The sequence below is a fragment of the Aquarana catesbeiana genome, linkage group LG06 (assembly GCF_042186555.1).
Source record: "Aquarana catesbeiana isolate 2022-GZ linkage group LG06, ASM4218655v1, whole genome shotgun sequence".
NCBI lineage: Eukaryota > Metazoa > Chordata > Amphibia > Anura > Ranidae > Aquarana > Aquarana catesbeiana.
In genome coordinates this window covers 257,525,313-257,537,415 of record NC_133329.1, presented here as the reverse complement: position 1 = coordinate 257,537,415, position 12,103 = coordinate 257,525,313, and positions in this window count along the sequence as shown.

Here is a 12,103-nt window from a genome sequence, read left to right as displayed (position 1 = left end):
GTATTCGGCCGCTAGCGGTGCGGTTTTAACCCCCGCTGGCGGCCGAAAAAGGGTATTGCCGCGGTATGGCCGCGCTGCCCCATTGATTTCAATGGGCAGGAGCGGTTTAGGAGCGGTGAATACACCGCTCCTTCACCGCTCCAAAGATGCGGCTTGCAGGAGTTTTTTTCTTCTTCTTTTTGGGTCGTTTGCAGGCGGTATTTTTAGCGCAATAATGCCTGCAAACCGCCCCAGTGTGAAAGGGCAATCCCACCCCTCCTAGTCCCTAACCCCTAAACCTAACTCTAATCCCACCCTCCTAGTCCCTAACCTCCAATCCTAACCCTAATCCCACCCCTCCAAGTCCCTAACCCCCAATCCTAACCCTAATCCCACCCCTCCAAGTCCCTAACCCCCAATCCTAACCCTAATCCCACCCCTCCAAGTCCCTAACCCCCAACCATAACCCTAATCCCACCCCTCCTAGACCCTAACCCCCAATCCTAACCCTAATCCCACCCCTCCTAGTCCCTAACTCCCAATCCTAACCCTAATCCCACCCCTCCAAGTCCCTAATCCCCAATCCTAACCCTAATCCCACCCCTCCAAGTCCCTAACCCCCAATCATAACCCTAATCCCACCCCTCCTAGACCCTAACCCCCAATCCTAACCCTAATCCCACCCCTCCTAGTCCCTAACTCCAAATACTAACCCTAATCCCACCCCTCCTAGTCCCTAACCCCCAATCCTAACCTTAATCCTAACCCTCCAAGTCCCAAACCCCCAATCCTAACCTTAATCCCACCCCTCCAAGTCCCTAACCCCCAATCCTAACCTTAATCCCACCCCTTCAAGTCCCAAACCCCCAATCCTAACCTTAATCCCATCCCTCCTAGTCCCTAACCCCCAATCTTAACCTTAATCCCACCCCTCCTAGTCCCTAACCCCCAATCCTAACCCTGATCCCACCCCTCCTAGTCCCTAACCCCCAATCCTAACCTTGATCCCACCCCTCCTAGTCCCTAACCCCCAATCCTAACCTTAATCTCACCCCTCCTAGTCCCTAACCCCCAATCCTAACCTTAATCCCACCCCTCCTAGTCCCAACCACCTACCTAATCCCATCATTGTACAAGTGACTTTAATCTCTTTATGAAATATGGCTCATAACTTTATTATGTAATGTAGTAATTTTATTATTGACTCACGAAACATATGAACAATTGAATTTATTATAACATGTAACAGAAGCAAATAGATACATGGCTTAATAAACATACATCAAACTATTCAAAGGAAGTATTTAGTCAGAATAAATTGAAGGTTTGGATCATGTTTTCTTGCCAACTCAGTGCACCAGCCAGACTCATAAAATAGTCTGCAAAAGCATCTCTAATTGTGAATCCCACTATTGGTCCACGTACATGCAGAAAATCGGCAGGTTCAATATTGTGTGACAGAGTATCCTCAAAATTTACTCCATCTCTCTCTCTCTCAGCACATTATGTAGTATAGACACAGCCTTAATTACCTTACATGCGTTTTCAACATTAAGGTTTATTGGTTTTAGAAAAATTTGCCACTTGTTCGCCAGTATACCGAAAGCGCATTCTACAAGTCTACGTGCCCGACACAGCCTGTAATTGAAGATCCTCTTTCGTGTATCTAGATTTCTCAGCGAATAAGGTTTCATGAGATGTTCGTGAATAGGGAAAGCATCGTCGGCTACAAACACAAATGGCATTTCGGGTCCCTCTGTTCTGGGCAGTGGTCGGTTATCTGGTAAATCTAATTCATTACAGGCAAGAGTCTGCACTGCTGCCAAATGATCCAATATCTACATAAATAAATTTATAGTCAGCATCGACAACTGCCATTAAAACAACAGAAAAATACTTTTTATAATTGTAGTACTGGCTTCCACTATGACATGGTTTTATTAGCCTAATATGCTTTCCATCAATAGCTCCTAAACAGTTTGGAAAATTGGTCTTGTTCAAAAATCGCTGTGCAACATCTTCCCATTTAGCCTTGTTTGGAATTGGCATGACTGTACTTCGCAGATCCCAGATTCCATCACATGTTTGCTTCACAGTTTCACTTATGGTTGATATCCCAATGTGAAATTCATATTGCAGCGATGAGTATGTATTTCCAGTTGCAAGATATCTGTAATATAAAAAAATTTAATTTATCTTTCAGTAAAACTGATCAAGCAGCGATGGAAAACATTAAGAGACAACTTCAAACAAGAATTAATCAGACAACAACAAATCAGAAGTGGATCCAGCGGGAAACAAGGGAGAATTTACTGTCACTACTACGAATTAGAATTTTTAAATCCAGTGATGCAGGACAGACAGTAAGTAGTAACATTTTTCATAAAAGCATTGTATAGAAATAATAGCAATAATCACGTAGCACTGTCTAATCATTTATATTTTAATCAGAACAGAAAGCAATTTCAATAGTGAGAGTGAGGCAGAGGAGCTTACGCCAGAAAACACTACTAATAAACCACAAGAAGAGGAAAATGTTGAAGATATCAGAGAAACAACATCGGAGCCACCACGAAAGTCAACTTCAAGATCCAAACCTAAAAAACCCCAGCAAACTCAGGAATTCATTGATGTTGTCAGAAACCTGATTGATAGCCAAAAAACTGAAAACAACGAGATATCATTTTTTATTAAAAGTTTGATTCCTCAGATTGCGCAGGTGAACCAAGAATTCCAATGTGATCTTCGAATCGACATGATGAAATTGATAAAAACTTACCAACAAAAATCAAATCCTCAAAGTGTACGCGCCCAAACCTCAGAAAACCCAAACCCACAACAATATGTTCATTATGGGAATCCGTGGTAAGAATCATCTTATCGTGCCCCGTCTTATAATTCTCCATGTGGGCCAAACATTATGTCCATGAATCCCCAATTTAATAAAAGGTTCCATGCAGGCCAATATGACATGCCCCCTAATTATTATCCCCCAATTCAAGCTCCTCCTCCTCCTCCCCCTCCTCCTACTCCTCCTAACACCGCTAGAGAGGATTCACACCCTCACCCCTCATTTTATCAAGATCTGTAATTATGCAATAGTTACATATTTTGAGTTTGCAGATAACGTTTGAATTAGGCCACTTTCACACGTGCGGACCGTATGTCCGTATTTCATCCATTCGTTTTCGGATGAAATATGGACATACATGCATCCCTATGGGATAGCGAGTGTCAGCGGATGAACATATCATCCGTCCCCGCTCTCGTCCGATTCAGCAGATGGCGGAAAATCCTATTCTTTTATCCGTCTGCAGAGCGGATCGGATGAACACGGACAGATGGTCCGTGCTCATCCGATCCCCCATCGGGGAGAGCGGAGATCTGACAGGGCAGTCCCTGCACAGTGTGCGTGTCCCACCCTGTCATCCGTCGACTCAGCTAGGAAAAATGGAGAGATCCCAGCTGACCAGTGGATGTTCACGGGTCAGATCAACACCAATCTGTCCCGTGTGAAAGGGGCCTTAGAAATGTTAGTAAACCTTCAGGTCATATGTTTTTCATGTTTATTGATTGTTTTCAATCATAGTTTTTATAATTCAGCTATTTGGATATATTAGGTCCCTTTTACATGTGCAGACCGTGTTTAATCCATCTGTTTTCGGATGAAATACGGACATACATGCATCCATATGCAGTGGATGAACATCCGCTGACACACGATATCATAGGCCCCGCTCTCCTCCGTGCTCATCCCATCCCCCATCGGGGAGAGCGGAGATCTGACAGGGCGGTCCCTGCACAGTGTGCGTGTCCCGCCCTGTCACCCGCCGGCTCAGCTAGGAAAAACTGAGAGATCCCAGCTGAGCAGTGGATGTTCACAGGTCAGATCAACACCAATCCGTCCCGTGTGCAAGGGGCCTTAGAAATGTTAGTAAACCTTCAGGTCATATGTTTTTCATGTTTATTGATTGTTTTCAATCAAAGTTTTTATAATTCAGCTATTTGGATATATTAGGTCCCTTTTACATATGCAGACCGTATTTAATCCATCCCTTTTCGAATGAAATACGGACATACATGCATCCATATGCAGTGGATGAACATCCGCTGACACACAATATCATATGTCCCGGCTCTCGTCCGTGCTCATCCCATCCCCCATTGGGGAGAGCGGAGATCTGACAGGGCGGTCCCTGGATTTGGATATATTAGGTCCCTTTTACATGTGCAGACCGTATGACCGTATTTAATCCATCCGTTTTCGGATGAAATACGGACATACATGCATCCGTATGCAGTGGATGAGTGGATGAACATCCGCTGACACACGATATCATACGTCCCCGCTCTCGTCCGTGCTCATCCTATCCCCCATCGGGGAGAGCAGAGATCTGACAGGGTGGTCCCTGCACAAACCCTGTCATCCGTCAGCTCAGCAGAGAAAAACTGGGAGATCCACGCTGAGCAGCGGATGTTCATGGGTCGGATCAACACTCGTATAGTAAAGATGATAATTTATTATTATATAGATTTCTATATTCTTGAAAATATTATTACAGTATTATATTTTATGCATATGTTGTGCAATTTAAAAAAATAAATGTTAGTTTTTTCAAACTAAAAATTGTAGTTTGTTTATGGTTTATGAATAAATGCATGGAATCATAACATAGCTTACCTTAGCGTTATAAGTAAGCGTTCGCATGGTGATATTGCAACTCTGCAATTAGTATCCCGTCTCAACAACACAGGTGTCAGCAAATCAAGAAGATAGTCAAATCTATGGAAAGAAACAGATTTGTTGCTAAAAATCACAGCTAGCAGGAGTTTGTGACATTGTTATTTGGAGTTTGGGACATTGGAAGGGTGGGATTAGGGTTAGGGTTGGGAGTTTGGGACTAGGAGGAGTGGGATTAGGGTTAGGATTGGGGGTTAGGGACTAGGAGGGGTGGGATTAGGGTTAGGATTGGGGGTTAGGGACTAGGAGGGGTGGGATTAGGGTTAGGATTGGGGGTTAGGGACTAGGAGGGGTGGGATTAGAGTTAGGGTTAGGAATTTGGGACTAGGAGGGGTGGGATTAGGGTTAGGATTGGGGGTTAGGGACTAGGAGGGGTGGGATTAGGGTTAGGATTGGGGGTTTGGGACTAGGAGGGGTGGAATTAGGGTTAGGATTGATGGTTAGGGACTAGGAGGGGTGGGATTAGGGTTAGGATTGGGGGTTAGGGACTAGGAGGGGTGGTATTAAGGTTAGGATTGGGGGTTAGGGACTAGGAGGGGTGGGATTAAGGTTAGGATTGGGGGTTAGGGACTAGGAGGGGTGGGATTAGGGTTAGGATTGGGGTTTAGGGACTAGGAGGGGTGGGATTAGAGTTAGGGTTAGGAGTTTGGGACTAGGAGGGGTGGGATTAGGGTTAGGATTGGGGGTTAGGGACTAGGAGGGGTGGGATTAGGGTTAGGATTGGGGGTTAGGGACTAGGAGGGGTGGGATTAGGGTTAGGATTGGGGGTTAGGGACTAGGAGGGTTAGGATTAAGGTTAGGATTGGGGGTTAGGGACTAGGAGGGGTGGGATTAAGGTTAGGATTGGGGGTTAGGGACTAGAAGGGGTGGGATTAGGGTTAGGATTGGGAGTTAGGAAACTAGGAGGGGTGGGATTAAGGTTAGGATTGGGGGTTAGGGACTAGGAGGGGTGGGATTAGGGTTAGGATTGGGGGTTAGAGACTAGGAGGGGTGAGATTAGAGTTAGGGTTAGCAGTTTGGGACTAGGAGGGGTGGGATTAGGGTTAGGATTGGGGTTAGGGACTAGGAGGGGTGGGATTAGAGTTAGGATTGGGGTTAGGGACTAGGAGGGGTGTGATTAAGGTTTGGATTGGGGGTTGGGGACTTGGAGGGGTGGGATTAGGGCTAGGATTGGGGTTAGGGACTAGGAGGGGTGGGATTAAGGTTAGGATTGTGGGTTAGGGACTAGGAGGGGTGGGATTAGGGTTAGGATTGGGGTTTAGGGACTAGGAGGGGTGGGATTAAGGTTAGGATTGGGGGTTAGGGACTAGGAGGGGTGGGATTAGGGTTAGGAGTTTGGGACTTGGAGGGGTGGGATTAGGGTTTAGTGAACTAGGATATACTTACGTTGCAATGCTCATCCGAGTGTAGTTTCGGAATTTATCAGGGTGTTCTCTCAGGTCACGATAGAGCAGCACAAATTGTCCTCTCTCAGAGTGCATTTGGGTGATGGGATGAACCCAAAAGCGACATTGTGGTCTCTGTTGTTGGAAAATATGTTCCCAAACATATAGCACAAATAACAACAGCAGCTCATAGAACCCCATCTCCCTGTTATTTCTTCTCTGACGAAAACACAGGAAGTGCACAGGATGTGATGTAAGGGGACGGGTTGTTTGCTGACGCGAACGCTTAAAAAACGCTACAAAAACGCGATTAAAACGCATGGGCGTTAGCGCTATTTTTAACGCTAACGTGGTAAAAACGCGCTAATAGCGCTCATCGTTTTTACCGCGGTTTTGCAATGCCTCAGTGTGAAAGGGGCCTTCCAGTTAAAAAGTTATTTCTAAAAATTATAAATTTTAAATTTTAAAAATTTTAAAACATTTTTATTGCATATGTATTATAGCAGAAAGTAAAAAAATATTGTTTTTTTAAAAAAATTGTCACTTTTTTAAAGGCACAAAAAATAAAAACTGCAGAGGTGATCAAATACCACCAAAATAAAACTCAATTTGCGGGGAAAAAAAGGACATCAATTTTATTTCAGTACAGCATCGCACGACCATGCAATTGTCAGTTAAAGTAACACAGTGCCATATCACAAAAAACAGCCTGGTCATTAAGGGGGTAAAACCTTTAGGGGCTGACGTGGTTAAAAAGTCCTCACAATAATGGAAATGCTCTTCAGTAACACATTCGCTGTCCTTCACATCAAATATCTAAAGATTTATTCTGTTGGAGTGTGTTTTTTTCTTCCTAAGCCTGCCTCTTAAGGCCTTTTTTGAAATATAAGCGTGGAAAATAGATACCATATATACTGAGTACTGCTACTTATTACAATGCTGGCAGATGCCAAAGAAAAATTTGTTTGTCTTATAAAAAGTATCAAAAACCTCTGCATGAGTCAAGCAGCAGAAGCTGTCCTCTTTTCATGTGTATAGTATATTCTTGCATTTCTTATAAATTCATTGAGACAGCTAATTTACTTTTGATTTAATATACATTAATGCACATCAGTCCCCTGAGATGAAAAATCATTTTCAAAAAGGCTGCAGGCATTTTGTTGAAAATAGACATTTATTTTCAGAATCACTGCTAATATGTTTTCAAAGACAGAAGTGGTTATTATTAACAGGCATTCGATAGATAAATATTTTATGGCTGGACAAAGAGTGAGAGTAAATTTATGTCTTACAAAATTTTAAAACTGTGGCCGCTTATAAAGTAGGACAGAGTTTAAAATTAAATATTATAGAACATGCAATACTTTGGCAAGAATAAAAACACATTTTAAAGTGGAGTTCCACCCAAAAGTGGAACTTCCACTCATCGGATTCCTCCCCCCCTCCGGTGTCACAGTTGGAACCTTTCAGGGGGGAGGGGGGTGCAGATACCTGTATATTACAGGTATCTGTACCCACTTCCGGCATAGATATCCGCAGAATCTGCGGTTATTTACGGCACTTCCTGTTCCCCCCCGCTGTCTGCTGGGAAACACACGGGTCCCAGAGACAGCAGGGACCATCCGTATTGCGCTGCGTGACTCGTGCATGCGCAGTAGGGAACCGGGAAGTGAAGCCGCAAGCCTTCACTTCCTGATTCCCTTACCGAAGATGGAGGCGGCAGCACCCGAGGACCGAGAGAAGGTTCGGCCTCGGGTGCCGACATCGCGGGCGCCCTGGACAGGTAAGTGTCCATGTTTTAAGTCAGCAGCTGCAGTATTTGTAGCTGCTGACTTTTAAAAAAAAAAAATTTCGGCGGAGCTCCGCTTTAATTAAAGCTAACCAGTACATTGGCCATAATAGCATCTCTTTATGGAAGGCACCACAAGCTAACTTTATACATCTCCCCTTCACTACCCCACCAGTGAGTGCACCACTGTAGTCCTGAGGCAATGTCTAAATATTTCCTTGCCTGCCTAAATGGAGGTCTAAAGAATGATTCACATTTTCTCATGTGTTCTTTTAAAAATACATGAATGGCCTAAAAGTAAGTGTGTAGCCAGTAACTTCTAAAACAGTGGTCATCAAATCCTGTCCTCAGGGCCCACTAACAGGCCAGGTTTTATGTATTACCTTAGGGAGATATATATATATGTTTTTTTCTTTTATTATTATTCTTAACCAGTTCCCCTCTAGAGCATTTTTTTTATTTTTGTACACATAAGTTAAAATCTGCATTTTTGGTCTATAAAATGACTTTAAACGATCTGAACATTACATCTTTTCTGAATACAAAGGCCCTGCAAAAAAATGATGTTATAATTAAATTAAATATGGAACATATCTGGCTTAAAGCTGTGAACAACAAAAAACAATATTTGTCACTGCTTTTTAAATAAGTTAGAGTACTTGAGTCAGGAATCAGCAGAAGGGATGGCCAGATGAGCACAGTAATGCCACGTACACACGATCGGACATTCCGACAACAAGTTTGGTTGTCAGAAAATTTGAGGACCAGCTCTCAACCATTTGTTGTCGGAAATTCCGACAGCAAATGTCCGATGAAACATACACACGGTCGGAATTTCCACCAACAAGCTCACATCGAACATTTGTTGCTGGAAATTCCGATCATGTGTACGCGGCATTACACTCAGAAAACTGAGACCAGACTTTATATAACTTAGAAGAGTAGTACATAAAAACATGGAAGGCACCCAATAGTTGAAATGCATAATTTTATTAAATTACATAATTCATGAAACATTCATAAGAGTATAAGTTAAAATAAATAATCTGAATAGGCTTCTGACCATGGGCGGCCTGTCCAGTAAGGGCACATGGGCGCTGTGCCCCCTATCCATGCCGCCACCCCCCCATCCATGTGTCCGGCCCCTTGCAGGGTGTCGGGCACATGAATTACAATGGCAGGGGTGTTTTTTTGAAGCACTAATAGGCTTCAAAATATGGTGGGCTTGGGGCGCAGTGAATGCGCTCACAGCCCACCCAGGTGTGATAGAATTGCGAATGAATATTCGCTATTCTAACACTGGTCCTCCTTCCCGCCAATCAGGAAGCGGGTCTGAAACCCGTAACCCAATTGGCTGAAAGGATAGGCAATCCTATTGGATGCCTAGGAGAAATGGAGGAGATGCACAGCCACCATGATGGAGGAAGGGGACACAGGAGCCGTTGCCTGATGCCCATTGCTTGATGCCTGATGCTCGATGCTCACTGCCCTATACCTGGTGTCCAATGCCTGCTGCCTGGATGGTGTAAGTGCCGGAACGACTGACAGACGGGGGGTGGGGGTAGTGTGGGTGTTTACCACCCCCCCAAAAAAAACACCAGCCACCACTGCTTTTGACAATAGCATTTAAACCAAATCCATCCCACATTGGTATAGTGGCAACCAATTGCACCTTAAGTATATCTCTGTTCATTTATATTTTTGTATATTCATGGCTTTGATCCAATTAAAATGCCATGAACAACTGGATTTGTTCAGTGTGAATACAATCTGGATTACATTTGCTATCTGTGACTTATGCATAATGGATATGGGTGGCATCATGGGTGTTCATGCTGCTTTAGGAGCCCCTTAGGGTGGATGAGCAGCTGCAGTTGCAGTAATGTTCACTGTCAGCGACTGTGCCTCTTGCTGCTGTTTCTGTGGGCTGTGGCATCTGGAGACTTGACCAGGATTCTTTTCCCATGACTGGCCTTCCTGTGCATGGGTTACATCTCCTAGCAACGCCACCCAGCATCTGACTGAGTTATTGGACTAAATGCTTAGGCGCATGCACGGATGGCCTTGGTGCATGCACATCTAATGCAGCCGGGCTGATGATGTCACTCGCTGTCTTTGGCCAGTGTGGGCATCCAGGTTGAGACATGTGCACATAAATGTAGGGGATCCATTGAGGAGAGAGTCACATGTTGTCACTGGCCGGTCCTTTTGGGCAGTTTAACATCACTTTGTGTGTATATGGGTATGTATGGCGTATCTTACAGAGGCTGTCATTTTGACATCTTCCAATCATCCAACCATTTCTTTCTGAGTCTTTTTGATCTAACTTGGTTTACATGTTATTGTCAGAAGCATAATCAGATGATGTATTTAACTCGTATGAATGTTTCATGTATTATGTTGTTTAATAAAATTATGAATTTTAACTATTGGGTGCCTATATAGTCCATGTTTTTATGTACTGCTCTTCTAATATAAATGTAGGACGAGGCACAGTACATATTTTCTAGACACCCATAGCACCACCCTATGGTAGTGTGTAAAAACACCAGTTACCTCTCTATATATGACTTAAAGCGGACCTTCAGTCATTTTTTCAACTTTCCATCTAATAAATCTTCTGCCCTTGTTGTTTTAACTTTGGATAGTAAAACATTTTGCAATAATCATGCACAGCTCTCTCTCTCTCACTCTTGTGAAAGTTTGCCAGGAAGGGAGGGGAATGAGTCATATGAGGGCCAAGGAAAGCTGCAGAGCTTTAGGTGTGCCCCTGTGTGTCTGTGTGAATCCAGGAAGTACAAGAACAGGCAGCAGCTTCAGCTGCCCACAGTTTAAATGGATGCAGCCAGACTCAGTGGAGGGAGATTTCTGTAGCATATTTGGCAAGTACAGAATCACAGTATATATAAAATAATATGCAAAGTGGTTGGAGGGAAGCTTCAGAATGACAAAGATCTTTTTATTACAAATTATGTGAGCAGACTGCAGTTCCTCTTTAAGCAAGATTTATTTACAGTGAAACAAAACACATCCAAACACCGTCACCAGCAAACAGAAAACACAGCAAACAAAGTGAACAAACGACAAAATACCAAACAAGGTACCTAACTAAGTAACAAAAAGCCTAACTAGTATCTAACTATATACAATCTATACAAAATGGGCATCGCAGAAAAGGCAGGCAACAGAGGTGCAGGAGGAATAGTCAAGAAGGGGAACCAAGATCGGGATCAGGAACAAAGGGGAGTATGTACAGGGCAGCAGGGTACAAGACAGGAGCAAGATATAGGTATATAGGTGCACAGCAGGAGAAGGGTCAGGTTGGAATCAGGCTCATGATTTAACAGCGAACATGGATCTGGCAGGCAAGAAAAGCACAAAGGTAAGTGTAATAATAGAGGAGGGACTAAATACACTCCCACCAGCCAGCAATAGGTGGCGACTGATTACTAGGATCTACTTGCTGCTGGCTGACACCTGCTGGTGGACACCAGAATGACAATCTTCTGTTCTGGGAACCACAGTGTCACCAATAGGTGATCTAGGTCCTGACATTTCTCCCCCTTAAGGAACGGCCTCTGGACACTCCACCATGCCCCACCGTCAGGGTCTGGAAGCTGACTGAGTACCTTGAAGCTGAGGTCCGAAAGCTGGCTGGATTCCCTACTGGACCTGAAAAGGTACAAGACTTGGTGCTTATAATTCCTTAAGGTACCATATGTCCCATTGCTGAGATTCTGAAGGCAACCTGAAGGCTTAATACTGGAGTCCCTGGTTCATACAGATACCCTGGTGTTCCATCACGATTGGACCTTCTCCATCTAGTTTTAAGGGCCATTCAGGTCTATCCAAGGTATAGATTACCCAACCCTGGTCCTCTAATGAACCTGGGATCACAGAGATACTGCCTAGGTCAGGACAAGGTTCAAATGGAACTCTGTTCTTCACTAGAAGACCTCTACTACTGGGGCTATAATAATGGGTGCAGCTCTCACATTCAAAATAGGTATCTGGACCACCCAGCCTTGGTGCAACAAGAGCAAATGGAACTCAGGACAGGCAAAAATAGGGATATTCAACCAAACAGGTAACCTGTGCAAGGCATATGACAACAACGGAAACTCAGATAGTTTCAGACCCAACAGCAGATGGGAGCCTAACCTTTGTATTGGAGTCTGGTTGGGCAGCAGCCAGGTAATCAGCAAAGTC